Source organism: Centropristis striata, chromosome 5 (genome assembly GCF_030273125.1).
Source record: "Centropristis striata isolate RG_2023a ecotype Rhode Island chromosome 5, C.striata_1.0, whole genome shotgun sequence".
In the NCBI taxonomy this organism is placed as follows: domain Eukaryota; kingdom Metazoa; phylum Chordata; class Actinopteri; order Perciformes; family Serranidae; genus Centropristis; species Centropristis striata.
The window spans coordinates 23853890-23876783 of NC_081521.1; the positions used below are offsets into that span (position 1 = coordinate 23853890).

General features: G+C 38.5%; 1 protein-coding gene across 1 annotated transcript in view; it reads right to left on the bottom strand.

The window, feature by feature from the left end:
• si:dkey-178k16.1 (band 4.1-like protein 1) overlaps window positions 1–2906 on the bottom strand; it is a 50736-nt gene extending 47830 nt beyond the window's left edge. Inside the window, exon 1 of the mRNA XM_059333728.1 lies at window positions 2789–2906. The gene's annotated coding sequence lies outside the window, so the exon portion shown is untranslated. The remainder of the gene's footprint in view (window positions 1–2788) is intronic.
• Between the last annotated feature and the right edge of the window lie 19988 nt (window positions 2907–22894).

The following is a 22894-nucleotide window of genomic DNA, read 5'->3' on the forward strand; positions in this document are numbered from 1 at the left end:
TTAACCTGTCTGATACTTTTACTTTATATTTTTATTCCTCGAGTCAATTCCACAAAGTCATCCCCAAAATTGAATTACATATACTTAGTGCGAACACAACATACACCCTGTGGGGAGGATAACTTGTTCTTTCCAGATCTGGTCAGACTGTTCAAATCAAATATGCAATATATCATGTACCATATAACTGTCAAAGAAAGAATGGTGGGGTGGATTCTCCTTCATGAGAGTGATCATTCTTATGACCTTTACTACACCGTCAATTATCGCAATAGAGTCCTTATTCAGGATATGTAAAGTGATATTAAACCATAAGTCTTTCAATGCAGGGCTTGTAAAAAACTATTCACCACATATGCTCATAACTTAAGATAAGAGTCTCTTTTGTCTTTGTTCATCAAACATAAACATAAAGTTCTGAACACAGAAGCTGCCAAGTTATTAGTAAGTGATCAACTTTTATACTTTAGTGAAATATTAAGGTTTTTTAAGTTTACGATGTCAATAAACGGTTTTAAACTCCCAAACGACCTTAATACTCCAAAAAATTCATTTTTTCTAGTTTTAAACTGAAACATTTGATTTGTGATGTGGCATTTAATGATGCCAATAGGATGTACCTATCTCAAACAAAGTTACTGCTCTTGATTTTAATATGTTAGATCACCAGACATAGGGATGTCTTCCTGGGTTAGGAATTGCTTCCCACATCACATCATTTGTGATGATAATGCAGTGACAGTGTATTGTATGCTGTTATCTTTAATATGCCTTTGAAAGCTCCTCTCACTTCTAAGAGACTTTAGTTTATCTTGTGGAGAATTCCAATTTGGCTGTGAACAGACCACTGGCCCTGCTTCAATGAGCTATTACAAATCGATCACGGGATGACTTGAAATAGGACTCCAGGGAATTGTATTGCAGTGTGCTACCTTAAACAAGCAAGCACGCTGAATTTACGTGCACAGAGACGCATGGACAAAAATGCATCCTGCGGCCATACAACATGTGACCTAACCTTTACTCTTATGGCACACGCTGCGGTGACAGATTGGTTACACATCGACCGGAAAGTAATGGAGTCTCCGCCTGTGAACACCATGCATACGTCCACCATATAACCTTGCTAGTTCCTTCCTGTTTTTACTGAAGAGTTTGCTCGACTGTTTGTCACATCTTACCTGTCATAGATAAGAGTAAATTGCTCTGTGGGAAATGTAGCATGTAATTCCATTATTGTATTACCCGCAGTGAGACTCCTTGAACCACCTTGACAACAGCCTAGAAAACAAGTATTCAATAATTTCTTCCTCTTGGTGTTTAACAGAACATGCATCCACACAAAGAGGCTTTGCCCTTTAATGTGAATGAGCAAAGGCTTGTAACAGAGGAGCGCCACACTGCTTATAGATGCACCATTGTAATGCACACCAGGGAGGCTGGAAGTGGAGCAGGTGAAAGAAAAGCAAAAATGAGACTGAGGATGCATGGAGGGACAGCGGTAGCGATGGCAGATAAATGGATTTTAGATCTAATTTGCCCCCTTGCAGACTCTGCCTACACAAATACAGAGTCAGAGAGTTACTGTAGCCTGTGGCGCGACTGCAGATACACAAGGACTGAGGAGGATGAGGGTGAACAGAAGGATGCATTACTGATAATGGTAACTTTTACAGTCTGGCTTGTCTGGAGGTGGTGAAATAAAACTTGCTGAATGGTGCAATTATGTAGATTTTTCTTATATTGCACTTTACTTGTTTGTAACTCTTTGTTGTTTCATTCTTAACCGAACTTCTGGTGGCTGAGTCATTCGTTGCAGTCCCGAATGTAACATTGTTTTATTTTCGACTAAAGAAATCTTAGTAGACTAAGACCAAAACCATTGATTAGTCAATTTGTTGGGGGGTCCTACAGCTGGAATGCAGTTTAGGTTGCAGCTTATATTTTGAAACAGATGAGCAGACATAGCTAGTATTTTCTGAAAACAAGAAAAATCCAACATATCAAGGAAAGTAATCTGATGGGCTGGATCAAGAACCAGTGTATCCCTTTTCTTTATCTATCCATCTATTCATGTAAATGTAAAAGTTATTTTATACAATAAACTACTCTAATTCTAGTTTCAGAGCATTTCCAGTTCATTAGCCCACTTTCTCAAATTGCAATTCACACGTTGAGGAGACCTTCCGCTCGCCGAGGCACCCACGCCTGCCCCCTCTGCCACACCCGCGACAACACACTCAGTCTTCAATTAGCTCATTATCGTGAGCATCAGCTGTTAGCCTATAGCTCCACATAGAGATCACAATGCTCTCTCTCTCTCTCTCTCTCTCTCTCTCACACACACACACACACACACTGACATGTCCAAGAATAGCTCCGAACCATTGTTTGTGGGTTGAATATGCTCAGAAACGGGGCTGATCAGGCGCTGTGTGATCCAGTAAGGCGTTAAGAAAGGTGCACCTGCTGACTCCTTCTGCCTTCTGGGCCTTCATACTGTATGCATGAAATAAAGGATGCCCTGATTCTATGCAGCTTATTAAAGCAGCCTGCCGACCATATTGGTCGGATTAAAGCTCCGTGGCAACACCCTCCCCATCCGTCCATGACACTTGAAGCACAAAGCGGTGCGGAGCATGCAGAGCACGGTTTTGTGCCAAAGCTTGTCACCGGTTCGAAGATGCTCCCCGATCCTCGTCTACAATGTCATTTCCCAACAACCGGCAAAATGCAGCACGCACCTGTTCCGCTGTCACCGCGCGAGACAAACAAATACAACGCATACCTGTCCTGTCAGGTCCGGGTGTCAAGCTTCAGTCCAGATTGTGACCATTGAGATCGCAGGGAGACTGGAAGACGGACGCCGCCACCGCCCCGGAGCGCCTTTTCCCTCTGCCACGGGAGGTGTAGCCCTGCAGGCTGGGACAGCTGACAGGCTCGAGCCGGCGGCAGGGATGCTCACGGTCGGGAAGGGCTAGGAGGAGAGTAGAGGGGCGTTTTCACCGTGGAAGCGAGGGAACTCCTAACGTCGTGCGTGATATGTGAGGACCGCTCCGCTTATGACACGCAGCGCCTCTCAAACCACTTGCTGTATGCTGATTTTAGGGTCATCTTTTGCAACCGCAAAGCACAATGAAGAGGCAAAAAGATGCTCTAAGGCACATATAGTCTAGTTTTAATGGCAGCTAAACACATTCAAACCTATTGGCCTTTTGTCAATATTAAAACAGATTACAGATTTAATAAACATAGTCTCCTAAATAAGTTTCCTGCATAAGTAGGATTCTCTATTGTAAATTAGTGATGGGCAGATCATTATTTTCTCAGAATCGACTCCTGTGAATTAATATATGTAAATTTATGGATCCTTTTGAACCTTTCAAGTTGTTATACTTTTTGCAAAAAAAGGGGTCAGTTTCTCTGTGACACTCCATTATGCTCATTTGACAGCTAGTGCTGCCCGCCCTATAAAAACTTCTCAATGCATTACCAGGATTATCTTCCAGATGAAATATTCCTTTGCATGCATTGATTCAGGATTCTACTTAGGTAGACTGTATAGCTCAATGAGATGTTATGTCACTCACTGACCAACAATCTGTCCTATAGCCACAGGTTCCACTAGCAGATGGTCAAGATTGAGAGAACTATTCATTAGATCTTGTTCAGAAAGTAGCTGCCAGGCTCAAATCGAGTCACTCATTGAGATCCTGGTTCAAGAAAAAGATTCCTGCTCTTTCATTGGCTGTCCTGCTTCCCACATTTTTGGGGGGCAGCTGCACCACTGCAGGCAGTGTGAGTTGAAGATACATAAGCACTACATTTGACAGGCTGATCCGGTACATACCAAACACTAAACAGACTCCTTTAAAAAGATTTATTTGTTGGTATACACTCAAATTCAAGCAACTCTCCTCCTTAACATGAAGAGGGGTGGACACCTGCTGAGATGCTGCTCCAGAGCCTTTTAGCAAAGTACAGCCTGTCTGTGCCAGAGTGCCATCAAATGCCATTTATGCACCTGTCAGTTACTAAAAGTCCAAATGCAATATGCATTCAGCATAATTAATTGCAAATCAATGCCCCAGGCTATGCATGAAATGAATGGAAATGATGACTGTTAGCACAACGATGGATTCAGGCCTAATATGCCAATCTAAAATTAAAGGGACAGTCCATCTCCCAAATCAAAACGACATATCCTATATTTTGTATATGTTTGTAAACTAAGCTGTGACGACTAAATCTTATATTTTTCTACTTACCTGTAGTGCTATTTTTCAGCCCAGATTGTTAGTTTGAGTTGTCAAGTATTTCAGGTATCCATATGTCTCTTGAATATAATAGAACTAGATGACCCTATTACTTTAGGATAATCCACAGACCTTTGGAAACAATTTTATTTCTAGGATAGTGAATCAGCTGAACTCCCTGCAACTCACACTAAATCATTTTGCACTGATAAACAGCACTACAGGTAAGAGGAAACTTTTGATTTTGGGTGAACTTTTGATTTAAATTTTATTTTTCTCCCATAACTGAAAAAAAGACACACTGCATAAGAAAAAATATGTGTGGCATTTAAAGATAAATGTCCACTTTCCACTCTATTGTGCTAGAAAAGAGCTCTTTCAGCCAACTTTATGGTTATCACACATTCAACAAGCTCACCTGGTGACATATTGCACATTCAGAAGCATATATCCTTAACTCACAGCATAGAGTTAAAGAAATGGCCATACTGTTTCCTGCATAGCGAGTAGCATGTTGAATGGATCAAGGCTGAGTGGGTGATGTATTGCATTGGTGACTAATAGGAACCTTCTGTGCCGAACGCCCTCCCTGGCTTTCACGCACAAGTGTTCTGTTCAAATGCAAATATGCATACTGGAAAATCAATTCCCGTCACGCTTCAGTGGGTCCCCTTCAGTTGCTTACAGGATATGCAAAAATTAGCAGGCGAATTACTTCATTGCCATATGGGGAAGGTTTCTGCAGCATAAACTAATGCTATATGTCTTTATTTAAATCCCTGTAATGAATGAGGTTAAACATTGATTATATGACCAGATGCACTAATTAAAATCATTTAAGATGTCATTGTAACATAAGAAACCAAAATCACTGCAAGTAGTTGTGAAGAGATTTCTCCACATGGTGGCAGTCATATATCAGCATGCTCTACCTGAACATCAAGCAAATATGATTATCATTCAGCCTCTCATTTGCTCTACACTTGCAATTTAACTATGTCATTACACATATCTGCAGGTAGTTTGAACACATATACCATAACCAGACTTGCTCCGAGCTCTGTCCTACATGTGTCATTACTTTTATAGTTAATACTTCACCATACTGAGACTGAGTGAGGCCATAAATCTCTTTACCACCATAATAAGTACCCTACATTATTTACGCTGTCAAATTGCTACATTTCCTTGAGGCAGACACAAAGATGAAATATTTCTCTGAGAAAGATTAAGAGTAGGACTACAGGTCCCTTCACACATGGACTTTTCAAAGAGCATTCAACAGCCATTATTTGTTGTCACAAATCAAAAAACTACAGAAAATTTCAAAGAAATATACTGCTATTAGTACTACAACATTTTCCTTTCAGGACACAGAAGGAGGTAACTTACTGTTGAAGAAATGTTATTTGTAAAACATTCAGGAATTCAGTGGATTTTTTCTAACCATTAACATAATGTTAGCCACTATATGTTTTAAAGCATCTATATGAACTACATAACCAAACGAGACCATCAGCAAGAATACTGGCTACTCTTGTGTAGTTATTCTGCATGACTGTCGGGTCATATTCCAACAAAAGGTTCACCAGAACCTCCTTCAGCTCAGACTCCAGTAAGGCACACACATCCTTATCTGGCTTCACAGCAGCCTTCGATCTACAATTGGCGCTCCAGGGCAAGGCGCTGGAGCCCCGTTGGGTGGCAGAGAGTTCTTCTCCCCTGGGTCCTGACTAAATTTCAAATTTGAAAAACCATAAATTCTTATTGTTGCTTTAAAGTCAACTTTCCCCTTTCTGCAGGTAGGAAAGCTAACATATTGGACTAATATTAACATCATGTGCGATACAATTTTCAACCTCACAGACTATATTATGTTCATTATCATGTGTAATATATCTGTCTATTACATCCTGCCATGTGTAGATATTGATATAGGGTAACACTTTATATTAAGGTGCACGTATTAAACACTAATTCGTTGCTTATTAGCATGCAAATTAGTAACATATTGGCTCTTTTTTTTTTTTTTTTTTAAAGATTTTTTTTTTTGTATTTTTCATGCTTTATTGAAAGTGACAGATAGAAAGGGGGTGACAGAGGGGAGGACATGCGGCAAAGGGAGCACAGGCCAGATTCAAACCCGGCTCCGCCGCAGCAAGGACTCGGCCTTAATGGTAACGTTCTACCAGTGTGAGCCACCGGGACGCCCAACATATTGGCTCTAGTCATTATTAAGTACATATTAATGCCTTATTCTGCATGGCCTTATTATAGTATAACCAGTAAGCCATTAACTTTGTATGGACTTTATAAGGTGGTAGTACCACAAGAATAGTTATTCTCCCTTAATAACACTCAATGAATATGGTCTGTTCTTACAAAAAAAATCACAAAACTACAAGTGTTAATAGAGTCCAAATAACTCTTAATTAAGTCTTTGTTACTTAGAATATGTTCCCAATATTAAGGTGACATCTTGATCATTACTAAGTCACAAGTAGTTGAACACTTATTAGCCAACACATGTTCCCTTATCCAAAGTTGCCTCCTTTTAACACTTACATTACCTGATATTGTCATCTTATATTGTTATTGTTACCTATTTTGTTAATTTTTATCTTATATTGTCCTATACTGTGATTGTTTTTGTAATTGTTTTGGAAACTTTGGACCAATCTGGAACTTCCTTCAGGGTAATACACTTCTATCTAATCTAACTCAAAGTATTAAGTCTTCATGAAAAACTTGCAAGTCAAAAAAACACATCTCAACATGCTGACTATAGTCCATCTCACTGAATGCACAACTGTGCTTTTGAACTTTGCCGGTGAACAAGAACTCTATAAATGAAGGTTGTAAACACACTAGGGAAAAGTAGGGAAATGTTCCCAGTTTTTGATAGTTGTGGAGCCCTTTGACCTGCTTTTATCTGCCCATTTGCACCCTCTAAAGTACAGCTTAACAACAGAAACCTCAGCCAAAGAGAGAAGACCACAGGGATTTCTTTCTGACTGACAGCTTGTGACCACTCAGGGGCATAAACTGACTTGTTACCTGAAGGGTCAAGGACCAATAACAAATGTGACAGTTACTGAGAAAACAGGACGTAAAGGCCAGCGGGTAACAACACAGTATTCTGATACATTTAGTTCACAGGCTGGTTTTGACTTAAATGCAATGTGAGGACAGGACATGTCATCAGCATGTCTGTGCCCTGCTGTGTTCAATAAAAATGTGTAAAGAAATATGCATGCAGCCTGTACAGGCGCCTGTTTTCTCTCTCCCAAATGGTGCTGGTCATCATGACCCCGTCTGACAGGCTGTGCATTATGTGACGCCACGGTGCGTCTCCATTTCAATACCGCCAACCAGCTAATGTTTCTGTTTTGAAAGCATGCTGTGCTGTTTGTGACTTCTTAGAGCTTGTGGCTTGGAAAACGTCAGTTCTTAAGTATTTACAGCAATTTATGATAAACAGAGCCTAATGGATGTAACAAATATGATTTCTTATCGATGAGAATGATAAAAACATCTGCTTTTCTTTCAGTGGCAATTCACCAAAACAACCTTGTTACCGATTCAGCTGAGCTTTTGCGGTATGCCAAGTCTAAATCAAGCGATTTGGTAAAAAAAAAATAGACAGAAAATTGGAAAAATATGAGTTTCAATTGCTTCATGTTACTTTAGTAGAGTCTTCAAATGGAGAAACAATGATTGATATTAACATATTCTGGAAATGTGCACTGAAGCAATAAAAACAAATGAGGTAAGCAGGCACTCGACCAATACTGCCCAGTCTCCAAGTTCTGCATCCACTTGTCATCTATCGTCACAATTGTGGGGGAGAAATTGATTCTATATTTGCTTCTCAAATGACCTTTACCTGTAATGTTATTAATTTATGTAGATTGTTATCCACATTGCTGTGGCTTGCGGGTAGTTGAAGATATTGGCTATAGAGGTGTCTGCCTTTTCTCAAATATAATGGACCTATATTGCAATACATTAGTGTCCAAAAAAGTACATTCGATTTAGATTGCAGATGTGGAAAAAAATAGTTCCTACATGATACTACTCACAACAAGATCTGTGGATTATCCTGAGTAACTTTGTCATGATTTATGTAAAGAGAAAATGTGTGTATACAAGTGCATCTCAATAAATCAGAATATTATGGAAAAGTCAATTTCCAGTAGTTCAAGTCAGACAGCCCCAACCCAGTATTGAGTGCATATAGATGGACATACTTTTCAGAGGCCAACATTTCCATATTAAACATACTTTTAAAATTGGTCTTTTGTAAATTTAATTTTTTTTTGAGACACTGAATTTTAGGTCTTCATTAAATGTAATCCATAATCATTATAAGTAGATAAATAAATTAAAACATGAAATGTTTCATTCGGTGTGTAATGGATCTACATGGCAAACAATGTACCAGTAGGTGCAGTAGTCGTGATATGCATGCTCTTAAGGCTGTGCAATTGGGCAATAAGTTGAAAGGGGTGTGTTCAAAAAAATAGCAGTGTCTGCCGTTGACTTTACAAACTCAAAACTATTTTGTACAAACGTTTTTGTTTCTAGGATATATATATAAAATAATATAGTGCCATTTACTTCCATTATATGAGGGCAGACATCTCTATGGCTGATATCTCCAACATTCAGTAACTTTTAGGGTGAAATGTCCCTTTATTAAAAATAGAGAGAAGAAAAAGAAAAACAGCAAACAATTCTAATTAGTTTTACATTTATTCTGCACCATAAACAGAAACAACAACCTGAAACACAGGTCTAACACATTCACTGCGGTAAATCACAGTGTCATAATAAATTTAGATTCCAAGAAATAAAAATAATAAAAACAAATACAAATCTGAATTATAAACCCCTCTGACAGCTGTTACAAAATGGAATGTTTACAACAAAGAAGGAAAAAAAATTGACTGCAAAACTCTGGAAAGTTCCTGGTTTGGAGTCAGTGATAAAGAATATGATAGAAAAGAAAGAGAAAACTATAAGAGACAGAAAAGATAAGACTGATGGTAAACGGGCTGCCATGTTTCTGGATGGAATCATCTGCTAAACTGTGAGCCTCTAAGTCAGTGCACCTCTCATATCTGCACCTCTCACTCCACCTTGGCCCCCAGATGCGTTTCATATGTGAAGTCAAGCCAGATGTCTCTGCAGGTAGCAACCTCAAACTAAAACAAATATCACTTGTTACAAGCTCATTATTCAAACAGGTACCAGACACTCTCCAGGTGCTTTCTTCTTCTGTTATTCTGTGCTGCTATTCTCTGCAACATTGAATAGGAATAAGTGGGTATAAAACAATGAACAATTTACCAACACTCCGGTGCAGGTGAGAGACAGAGAGACTTTCATGTTCTTTTTCTCTTCGTCTGGTCAACAGAGTAAACTGTGAAGCCAAGGTTACACCTGCTCACGCTATTTTTTGAACATTCCTGTCAAGCTGACGTCAGCCTTGCCTTGAAGCACTTGACAGTGAACGTCACATGAATAAATACGGAGTGTTGTCATGTTGCAGAGACGACACTCTGCTTGAAGTATAATGGCGAAGCTTCAGGGCTTCTGTCAGTTCACCACTTTTGATGACCTTATGCTGGAATGTACCTTTATTTAAATACTGTAACTACTTCTCTGGGGTTTTGAGGTTTACTGGTTGCTGTCAAAATAAACACATAATCAGTAGGCTTGTCCTATCACTGTCACGCAGTGTAAAAAACAACAATTCCTGACTCCTGCAATCATGTCACCATAGCTGTTAACATTCTTACTCAACACTGTGACATGAAAATGGGGCTCTGTCAAGACTAGGTCTAAATTACTACATTCACCTACCTGGTCTGTGTCTACCTGTCACTAACTCTCCCTGTCATAAAAGATTCAGCTACTCCCTTGACCCCCATTCCCTTTGTTTGACCATATCTGCCCTCTTATTCACCTGCTCTCCATGCCCTTAATTATTCTGGCTGTATATACCAGTCCTTCTCCACTCTGTCTTTGTGGATTGCCTGGTATGGATCCACTTAGCTTTCCACTGTTGTTCTTCTTACTACAGGTCTGACCCGTTGGTCTGCTTCTCCCTTTTTAATTTTGTTTGACTAATCTAGCTGACTGCTTAGTCTTTGACCCTTGAAGTTCAATTTACTGCTGACAGACTCCTTCTAGTGCTCCTGGAGGTATCAGCCTCCCCTCTTCCCTCTTTCTGGAACAGTAGCAAGAGGCCAGTGTTCCTGCTGTGAGGCATTCATCCATCTGTGCTGCTACACCTGGTTGCAGTCACACTCCAATCTTCTCTAGCCATTACGTAATGAGCGCCAACTGAAGTTGCATTACCGCATTACCCTGCCACATTTCTGAACAGAAGTCTGGATGTCCACCCGAGCTCCTCAGTTCGTGGGTCTCTTTCCTATCTTTAAGGACTTCAACCTGGCTGCAGTTAGAGGTGTGAATCAGCAGAGGCCCAACGATACGATTTTATCCCGATACTTGAGTGGCGATACAATTTATTTATTTTAAGCATTTTGCGATATGGTGAGTATTGGATTTAACTGTTCAACTGCATTCTGTGTCCACAAACTTAAATTCAATCAAGAATTGTTTTGTCAAATAAGAGAAAATTCTCAGTCTATTCATCTCACTTCAGTCTTTTTATTTCTCTGCAATGAGTCAAAACCAAAAATATTGTGATACTATGCCGTATCGATTTTTTCCCCCACCTTTAGCTGCAGTTCACTTCCACCTCCCTTCATAGAGTGTTCTGATCTGATTTTACGTGCCTAATCTACAGCTTGACCCTTGATTTGATGACTCCCTGCTTGGCCCCTTATTGGATTTGTTTACCTGATCTGACAGCCCACATGTTTCTGACAACCCAGAGACCAGAATAAAATGTATTTTAAATTTCTGAAAATAACCCTAACCCTTTCTTAACCACTGCTACTCATCACATACCAGTTGGATGCACTTGGTAGCCTAGTTTTTTGCTCCACAGTTGCAGTTTTAAACACATAGTTAACATTTTGAATCAAACAAAAACTACTTTGTTAAGTTTAGGAAAATATTGTAGTTTTGGATTTAAAAAGATTTGATAGGTAACTTAAGTCTCACTTTCACACAGCAGTCTCTTGGGTGAAAGCTTGTTTTTCTCTTTGACTGACCTATCCACCCCAAAAGAGTTTCACACTTGTTACATCACCTGACCTCCAGGGCTTCAGAAGTATCTGATATTGAAGAATGGTTTTACATTGAAGTTAGTTGAAAGCTTAGTATGTTATGTCATATCAATGTATCTGTAGTTTGAATGAAAAATGTTCAATTGTAAAACAAATTTGTTGCAACTTAGCTGGGATAATTTTATCCTACCTGCCTGTCTGTGATTCATGCCTTGTGGTTCAAGATTGTCTTTTTTCAGAGCCTTTTGAATAGTCCTGCTGATGTTAAACGGAGCAAAAGACACTTTTTTTTAATACTGTAGGCATTAGAGGGAAAGCACAAGATGTGTAATTAACATTACTCAAGCCCGAAGGCAAAAAAATCAGTACTTTTTGTTATTAAATTCTTTCGGAATCTTCGCACATAACTACGTGTACTCGCATCAGGTGTGGTGCTGCAACATGCAACGATAACCTCTACTTTTCAATTCCCTGCGGGCATATCAACGAATAAGGCTGTGACAGACAAGTCTGTTCAAATAAATGAGAATGTAATCATCATTAAAAACAGCCTGATTTATACATGTACAAACATTTAACCCCATTACTGCGGCTAATAAACATGTTTGCACTTTCAGCTCTTATTTTTCTTTCTTTAATGTGCAGTTTGACATCTGTTTTCCTTTGTTTTTATCAGCTGCTTTTATGTAATCAGGTTTAAGTAGTTGTGTCTAGGTTATGAAACAAACAAAATGAATTGAGACATCATCCACATGAAAAAGAACACGTTACATGGATGGGACTTGTCTGCAAAAGATATCACTTGTGGACCCCAGAGGACAGAATGTGCATAAGTTGATATGTCCACACTATACGTTTCCTTGTGTCTCCTACTGTGCAGAGACTTTGACATGTACGGTAAGTCAACATCCAAGTCTCCCACATGTATATTTTCCTGACATATATTAATTAACTTAACATTTGGAAACAAATGTATCCAACAGCTGGCTGCAAAAACACACACAATCTTCTTGTTAAGAAAGAGTTAAACACAGCTAACCTGCTTCATTTGGACTAGCTAGGTGTGGTCGGATCAGATTTGATTGACAGTGACAGGACAACCCCCTCTACTTCCATCGGAGTCTTATTTAAATTTAGCTAAATCCTGATCATGCCGGGAAGTGTGTAATAACATGTTTTCCTAACTGCGCCCCGCCCTCCACAAACCAGTAACAAAAAAATTACATAAATCCTTCAAGTGAAGTTACAACACCGTTTTAAATTTTACAAGATCTGATTCTTAATAAACTTTTGACAGGTTTTTAAATTATAATTTTGATTCAGCAACAGTTTGGTGTCAAGGCCACTGAGTGTGAACAACATCTCAATCAGGAACACTCCTCACATTCCGCACCTGATCGAACCAGTGTTTGCATGTTACTCCGTTCCTTGAGGTGAGATTCTCGCCTGCCTAACAACTCAAATGTTTTGAAAGACTTTGCTCTCTATGATTTACCTTTGTGATGAAGAGTTCCACGGATCCATGCCTTGGGGCGGCAATGCATTTTTTATTGAAATTTGAAACAAACCTCTTCCTTAAGGATGTTTGGGCTTGAGCATGAGTATGTTTAGTACGTGCATTGTACTGTTGATGCTGTAATGCAAATGCAGTGTTTGTAGCCAATTTACCTCCAACCACAAGTCTTTTATGACCTCTTTTCAACTGCACCACAACCCTTCGAATCTTCATGTTGACATGTAAGCAGTGGAGGTAGATGCAGTAGCTGAAGAGCTAACCAGAGAAAAGAACATCTGTGCTGCTCTTGAGCCAAAGGGGGCAAAAGTGAAACAGTAAAGGTGGGTGGGTCTATTTTTTTTAGGTTTCTATAGCTTTCCATTATTGTCCCTTATGTATTGAAATCCAAATATTTACATTTTTAATAGGTGTTCTGACATGTTGTTCATTCAGAGATGGTATTTTGCATACCTTGGTTTTAAGTGGTTATTGAGTTACTGTTGCCTTTCTACCATCTGGAGCCAGTCTGGCCATACTCCTCTGACCTCTGGCATAAACGAGGAATTTTTCACCCGGGAACTGCCGCTCAGAGGATATTTTCTCTCTTTCTGACCATTCTCTGTAAACCCTAGAGATGGATGTGCTTGAAACTCCCAATAGATCAGCAGTTTGTGAAATACTCAGAACAGCCCGTCTGGCAGCAGCATCCATTCCTCCTTCAAAGTCACTTAAATCACCTTTCTTCTTCGTTCTGATGCTCGGTTTGAACTTCAGCAGGTCGTTTTCACCATGTATACATGCCTAAATGCATTGAGCTGCTGCCATGTGATTGGCTAATTAGATATTTGCGTCAACCAGCAGTTGATCAGGTGTACCTAATGAAGTTGCCGGTGAGTAGGTGCATCTCAATACATTAGAATATCATAGAAAAGTCAATTTCCAGGAGTTCAAGTCAAATAGCCCCAACCAGGTATTGAGTGCATATAGATGGACATACTTTTCAGAGGCCAACATTTCCATATTAAACATACTTTTTAAAATGAGTCTTTTGCAATATTACATTTTTTTGTAACACAGAATTTTAGGTCTTCATTAAATGAAAGCCATAATCATTATAATTTAAAGAAATTAAATAAATTAAGACATGAAATGTTTCATTCTGTGTGTAATGGATCTTTATAATGTGTTATTTCCACTTTTTGAATCGAATTACTGACATAAACAAACTTTTCTATGATATTCAAACTTTTTGAGATGCACCTGTATATCCTAATGCATACCCAGTGTATTATCGATATTGGTAGGGAGGCTCCTAGTTTGGAAAAGCACGAGTACCAGCACGGAAGCTAAGGTCCTTAATCATAAAGTCATAAATGTGCACAAAAAGTAATAGGCTGATTTCATGAATAAAAAGACATAAAGACATCCTGACTCCGGTTGTTAATTTACGTTTTTTTTTTAGCTCTGCATTGGTCTCCACCTTAGGGTAATAGCTCTTCCCTTTAGCTGCTAAATACTCTAACGTGTTGTTAACTTTATCTGTTTGGACGTTGGTGCTGAGCAGTGAATGTAGAGTGGACTTTAACAATGCTATGGGGTCAGAGAGAGTAAACCACAACTGTACATTTTTCAGTTGTGAAAACAATGATGTGACAAGTCTGGTGATAATTCTCTGTGGGTTCATCACTTTGAGCGACCCCTTGTTAAAAGGGATGTTCATGTTTATATTCTAGCTGCTTTAAAGGCGCTTTGTGTGGAATTTTATGTGATTACAGCAGCTGATGCCATATGTTTCCCTCAGTGTAGTCATTGTGTCGCGTTTAGCTGGAAAACACAACACTGAATAAATAACTAACATATGAATTTGAAGCTGTGTATGGCATGTTAAGAGTGAGTGAGGGTGTCTGTTTGCAGTTTGAAGGAGTTAAGTGTTTCTTAAAGACAGATCTGTAATTATTGTGTTTATCTCTGTATTATGTCCATTAAGTCCAATTGTAAGCCTCTGTTGAAAAGACCCTCTACTGACTGTTACCCTAAACAAACACTGCCTACAGCATTATGTGCTTTAAAGTTGCATGTTATGTCATCGTCCTAAACCGTCTTGGCGCCAGAGTATTTTACCTTACACGGCACTTGATTTTCGTCAGGGGGCCGACAAATCGATTCATTCACACAAGCAATTGGTTATTTCATATAACATGTGCATGATGTGATATGATTATTATCTATATTATACTACATGGTTATACAAAATAACAATAGATATTGTAATTCTAAAATATCATTATATCCATAATAATGTAACATTTTGAAAGGAGCCATTGTGCTAAGGGGGATAGGCAACTTCAATGCTGTAAGTTCATTTTGCTGAAATTAATCAAACATTAACATAGAGAGAAAACAAAATTACTTATTTTTGTAGACAAAACCGGAAGTTAGCATCGCCATTTGCATTGGGCTCAGTGGCAAACACACATTTCTGAGGCTTATGTATTTTGTTCACAAATGAACACCACTTTTATGATGTTTAAAACGTTAATTAGTCGACAGAAGTAAAAAGCTAAAGTTATGAGATAATCTACAATCTAATTTTGCAAGAGGACTGAAAAACCCAACTAGAGACTAGTGAGAGAGTTCGTCTGTGTGCCGCGTGTTGACGTTTAATGTCCCCGACAAAATTCACAATTGGGGGTGTTTACTAATGTATCTTATGTCGTGCAACAAAACGCAAACATCTCTTCAGTTTGTGTTAACCACTGACCTTATTTCAGGCATCTAACCATCAACCCATTAGAAAATCCTCATTGAGTTTGACAGGAGAGACCCCAGGGAGCTAACATGCTAAAATAATTCCAAGTTTAAGAGCTCATTCCTGTGGCACCCTATAGGCCTTACATTTTGAATGCAGGACTTGCTGTAAAAGAGTATTTCTAAAATGTGATTTTTTTATACTTTGGCTTGAGTCAATAATGTGAGTACTTCTTCCAGCACTGTTTGCAGTAAATCATCATTATAATCAATATTTTTGCGAGTCAGCACTGAGGAGATACACACAGAGACAGCACAGCCGTTAAGTTGATGAGGCTCTCAGACTCATTAGTGCTGCATGCTGGGGAAGAGGGTATGTAGCCACAGCTTGGCACATCACCGCTGGTGGAATCACAACAGTTTGAGATTGATGCTCTTCAAGGTTTGCGGTTGGGGCCAAGGGCACTGTGGAGGTATATGCCGGATCTGGATAACTGGTGTGCTCATCACTTTTAGTCTGCTTGCTTCTGAAGAACGTGGGAATTTCTTGTTCTGCCCCTTGCATCCGGGTTTTTGTTTCTATAATGTCACTGTTTGCCAACTCCTAATGCAAACACTTAATTAATTCACGTTATGTAAAATTGCATCTCAGCAGTTAGTTGGCGTGGATGAAGGTCACCAGTAGTGTTTTTATTTATTTATTTATTTTAAGTACAAATTTTGAGAAAAAGAGAGAAATGCAACCCAGGCCTTTATTCACAATAATATTAATTATTATACTAAAATATTTTTAGAAGATAGGGGCACCAGGGAGGGTCCACCAGTGCCATTAGCCATTAAATATAAAGAGATTGCTTTTTGTTAAAACAATGACTGTATGTTGTTGTTTCTTTTAGGAACACAAATGCACTGCAACCTTGGAATTTACACCTCTTTGTACTCATAATCTTGAGATTGCTTCAAATTAGTTATTGATTTGTAGTAAAAAAAAATATAAAATTATGAAATCTGGGAAAATGGAAATCTCACCAGTGTTTTTACTTTCTTGAGCGAGTTATCAAAAGAGTCGGAAATGTTCAATTGTCATCCCTTAAAAGATAAAAGTCACTCTCACAGGTCACATTAGGTCACCAGGGTAATTGTTCGCTTTTGATCTTCTCTAAAATGGAGAGATTAGGACTGTTTCCACAGGATCCACCTGCATTATACAGAGATGATATGAAAACTCAAAACATTTTCATAGCAGAAAAATATTGCAAGATGGTGTTCACTTTTACAACTGTTGTAATATGTAATACAAATATTTCTTTGCTTTTGTAAAGCACTTTGAGTTGCATTTATATGAAAAGCGCTATATAAATAAAGCTTGATTGATTGATTGATTGATTGATTGATTGATTGATATAAAAAAGCTTTTTAAAATGTTTGAATCAAACGTTTTTTAATAGTCCAGTGGGCTGGGCTGCACATTGGCTATAAACTTGTAGTTATTTGAGGTTGGCTTAAAAGTTGTCCAGACTTTTTTCACAACTCCATATTTAAGTTTCACTGGACACTTAAGGTATTTAAAACAAAATGATAAAAAATATATATATAAATATTGTATCTTTCACATCTGTAAGTTTATAGGGAAGACTAATCGGTGCCTAATCTTGAACCAGTTTCTCGCTTTTCGACTGCCAAAGAACTGACTCTTGGCCAGGAAAACTGGTTTCAGAGTGGCACTAACTCTTTGCTGGTATTGAACCACGCATCACTTCCTCCGGTGGCTGGGGGCGATTACCGTCATCAACAAGACCAACTAAACGTGTATCATTGATGATTTGTTTAACTGCTAAGTTATTGATACGGGCTAGCGGTAGTGGGCCAGGGTTAGTGGGTTAGCGTTAGCTTACAACAAAGTTCAACACTAGCATCTTACGTCCAGTGTTAATAAGAACCTGATCGCTATGAAGCGATCAGGTTCTTATTAACACAAGCATCATGTTTGGATACCAATATAGGCTCACAAAGCCAGGAGCAACATTTATAAAGTGAAGATGTAGTCTGCCATTGTTATTGTTATTATACTTGTTTAGAGAGCAGAGCAGCCATAGACTGTATAAATAATGGATATAGTCACCGTGACGTCACCCATTGGTTTGTGGACTGCCCATTTGATGCATCAAGTTCACTTCTTGGAGTGTCTGTTAGTCCAACCAAATGCTAAACACAATTTTGTATTGAAATGAGTGGACCAATATGCTTCTACAACCTTTGTCAGCACCCCCTGTTGGAATTTTCGGTAGAATTCAGCTTAAGACACTTCCTGGTTTGCCTCACTGCTCAATCCCGGAGGTTGCCGCTTGACATACACAGACGTATACAGTTACACAATGACGTGGCTCTCAAGCTTGTCGAACAGCAAACAGGTTCTGAGCTCATTAATGAGACTGTTCGCACCTGGGAACCAGCACCAACACCAGCCCAGCAAAAGAACTAGATTTGTGCCGGTCGGTGGGTAATGGTGACTAAGTGACATTATTTTTTATTTTTATACAGAAACACAGACAATGCATTCGAAATGAAGTGCTTTAGAAAGATCTTGCTAGTACCATACGCAGCACACCACACTAATGAAAGTGTTAAAGCTGAAATTGTACAGAAAGGTGGAAAGCATATAACTTTACTCTCCTCCATCAAACAAAGAAAACTGAGATGGTTTGCACATGTCGCTTGTCGTGGTGATGAATTGAGCTTGGCTCATATTATATTACATGGCAGAGTACCTGGAAGTAGTGAAATGAAGAAGAGGAAGACCTAGGAATAAAAAAAACTGGCTCTCGAATATTTCAAGTTGAAAGAATATGACACCGTGTAATGCAACAACAACTGCAGAAGATCAATCAAAATGGAAAAAAACTGGTGAAAAACATCATAGTGCACCTACGGCCACTTGGCTACGGATTATGATGATGAGGAACACAAACAAGTAGATCCCTACTTAAGATTGAAGAATAACTATCTTCCAAACCCAAAGTTCGCCAAACTACATCTATGTCTCAGTGAGTTTTTATCATGTGGATGTAGTTTTGTATTTATATGAGTTTTTTAAAAATATAATTTGCATCTCTTTTATGCACCAAATAAAAAAATACATTACAAACAACAAACAAAACCTACAAACTTTTAGAATGGATTTTGGTAAATGGTACATGTTTTATTCTCCAACTCAAAAACAGAATGCAAAATATGTAAATTTCAACATAATATTATTGTGTTTGGAAATGTTAGGGTTTTTTTGTGTCCGGAGCAGTGGTTATTGTCTTTCAATTGTCAGTAACCAGCAAAAGTTAACAGCATGGCACAAAAGGTCTCCACATTTAATGAAGCAGAACACAAACAACAAAATGTAAGCCGTGGTAGGGGCCCTGAACCTGCCGTCACTTAGTCAGGATGTCTGCACAGAAATATTTCCCAGGGTAAACTGTGGGAATGAGGCCTTTCTCTCTGAGCGATATTATTGGTGCTCACTGCAGAAGGTTCATACTGAGGCTGCAGGGTAGGCTTATTTACAGCAGACTCAGCGCGACATTCCAGGATGAAAGGTGGTATTAGGGCCTCAAAGGGTCCAGTTGGTCTCACATTCTTACTTATGAGGGGAAAGGTGTTTATATTGCAGAAACGCAGGCCTATGGCATACAAATATTCTATAATATTCAACAAAATAACTAATGCATCATTTATAATGAACAACATCAACATCATGTTTTAAAATCCTGCCATCTCAAGTGAAGTTATCTCGTGATCTCAAGATAACAAAGCCACTCTCTTGTAATAATCATATCATTTTCTCCATCTCTTGTGCAAACAAATATACATTTTCTCCAATTAACAAGTAAATGGACCCATTATCATGAGAAAATTATGTTTATTTTTAACAGATAACAAGTAAATGTTGCTGTTATCATGAAAAAGCAACTTGAGATAACAAGATAATCATCACAACTACGGCCACTCTCTGCTGTAGACTTATGGGCAGAGTTATTATTGCTTTTCGTATTTCACACCTGTAGCAAGATACCAAAGAACTGGGCTTGCCAGCAGAACATGCACATACTATTGCTGAATTTTGTCCAACATTCAAAATGTATTAGATAAGCTACATTGTGCAATTGACAGACCCACTTAGTGCTACCTGGGGTGATATTCCACATTTTATTTCTCTGAGAACTGAGAAGTTTATGACTGCATATGGTTGCTGTTCGTCTAGGCTGGCTTTAAGTATATCATAAATTAAACTCAGCATATGTGCATACTCCACAAGCAAGCAATTTAGGCACAATAAGGGTTAAAACACTTCAGCTGACCTTTCACTTGCCTGACAGACAATTTACCTCCAGGCTATCCAGCTGTGAGATGAGAGACGCTCAGATACTCCCATGAAAGTATTTTACTCCGCTGGGTGTTTTTTGTTATCCTCTCTGCATGTAATCTGGCTCACTGTATCACCGATGGCTTTATATTGTAACATACAGTTTCACTTAAGAAACAAGAAGTTCATAAGTGCACACAAAGTCAGACATTCATGCAAACACACTATTAATGATGTACAAAATGATGAGAAAAATAATTTTTGAAATAGTATCTATCATCTGCAACCATACATCCCCCATTTTTTTCAATCACGGATATGATCATCGTCAATAGAGCTTGGCCATTGGATGCTGTAACAGAACTATGAATACTGTGGTTTTTCACTTTATTAGGGCCATAGGGCAATTGCACCGAGCACTGGTCCCTACAGCAATAGCCAGAGTTGCAGGACAAATTATATATCAAAACGTGCGGTTTGATCGGGATCGATGTGCTGTTACTTTTCTCTACGGAATACGAATTTCTCACAAGGTAAGTCGCAAAAAACTGTGCAAAATTTTGCATTGAAGTGAATGGGACGGCCGAAAGAAAATGAGCGAAAAAGAACAATAATTGGAAATTTTCAAACGTCTAATTCTCTGGCATAATTTCACCTAGAGACTCCATTTCAACTTTAAACAGTAGACACAAGTCTTGTGCATCAGTGTATTAATCCACGTTTCGATAGGTCATATAGTTTTTTATCAATCCCTTTTCAATGACCATGATCATTTTTAGAGAAAGTCTGAGATTATAATGGGTGTGTATTGCATGGAATGTTCATGTCAGAGTTTGTGACATCATCGCTCAGTGTAGAGAGAGAGAAAAAATGGTCAAAAAATAAATTTGAAAACTGCGCTCCAGGCCGCAAATTCCACTCTACAGAAATTATTTATACATAGAAACGTAGGAAAATTTGTCTTCTAACTCACAATCCTCTGGTAAAGTTGTCAGAGTTATAGTTTGGGCGTGGGACGCACAGATGCGCCACCAACATGCACCAACACCAAGCTACACCATTCCTTTATGGTACTGGTAGTAATATATGGTCCAAATAAACTCAGTTTGTGTCTCGTTTTTAATCCTATGGTGCCTTAATCGAACCATTTAACAACATGAACATATTTAAAACATCATTTAATGCGTTAACGTGTTGTGATTGTACCGTGATGATCACAGAAAGCAAAGAGCCTGAACACAAGTTGTAGAAACTGAATTCATTGTTAATATTTTAGTTTTCTGATCAGAATTATTGGTCAAGAATGTTGGAAGGGACATGTCCCTATGTTCCCCACCCACTTGTACATTCTTGCATGTGTACAATATAGTCCACTTTTTATTTTGGAAAAGTCACTTAATGGCACTGAAAGCATCAGAATGGAAACACATGTTTGATGTCAACGTTTTGATCCAAGCTATAGCATGCACAAAAAAATCGCCACCCCAAATTCTCTTTGTGGTATTTTTATTAAATCATTTAGGAACAATGAATGTTTTTATGATACAAGTGTTAATGGTTTCTTGGCAAAAACTTTAGCACATCAATATAAATATAGAAGAAACTCTAATCCCAGTTATAAGCTTCAGGGCACACTGGAAAGGTTGTGCCAAACTGAGAGTGTGTGTCTTGAAATGTCTCCCCAATAAACTCCTTTCAGAGAAACACTCTCCGTGCACTGAGAAACCAATGTAGATGAGAAACCAGCAGGCACTCACAAATACTTGTCCACTTAGTGTTTTCATTGTGCCTTTTTGTTTACTAGAGTTCACCACACAATTTGGTAAACAGTTTAGTGCGGTGAGACACAATGCCGTCACTGACTGACAAAAAAATAGTGATTAAATAAAAGCTTGTCTGTAGCTGACAGGAGAACTATTGCTGCTATCAGTGCAAAATTATACAAGGTGCAAACATTTTAATGTGATAAATAAGTAAATATTGTTTGCTCAGCATCGGTCAAAGTAACTATTTGACAAACTGGAGAGGAAGACAGAGTACTGGAGGCGCAGGCATGAGAACCTGCAAGAAATTACTTATTGGACAATAGGAGGGCCCATGTGGGCCCAGAAGCAAGGTACACAATCACTTGTTTTAACTTTATTAGCAGCATAGCTTCCTGGAATTCGACACACTTCGACCAGTTTGTCAGACCTCTGCCACTACGGTTCTTTCAATTTTTTTTCTTCACCCCAAAGACTGAAAAACTGAATAAAAGGAGCACAAGTCTAAAGTCCACTGAAGAGTTGTGATGAAATGGGACTCTAATTCAAATCTCTCACTTAAAGGATAAAGCTGTATTTCTCTTATTGCCAGTAAATCCCATTGACATCGTCCCCACCCTGTCTGTGATACTCAGTCCACATTTCTAATGATGCAGATGCAAATCTGTAAACATTCCTCAAAAATGTCATATTTTTTTACTCAAATTAGGGAACTTAGTGCAGTTGTTGAAGACTACTTTCAACAAATGATTAATACTTTTGGTCACTAGTTGATCATAACTAAGTACATTTACTAAGTACTCTTGAGGGACTTCAGTATTTTCTTTTTCTGCCACTTTCTACTTCTACTTTACTCCATTTCAATGGGATTTAATGTGTGTTTCACTTTATTCACTTGGATGTAACAAGTGTAGATTAATACTAGATTACTCTTGTCACTCACTGTAACTGTAAAAATCTGTAACTTTTACTTTTATTTTATTTCTAAGTAGAGTGATACATTTCCTGATAACTCAAAATACATCTTTAAATGTATGAATCAGACATTTTTTAATCATCCATGTCGGCCATTA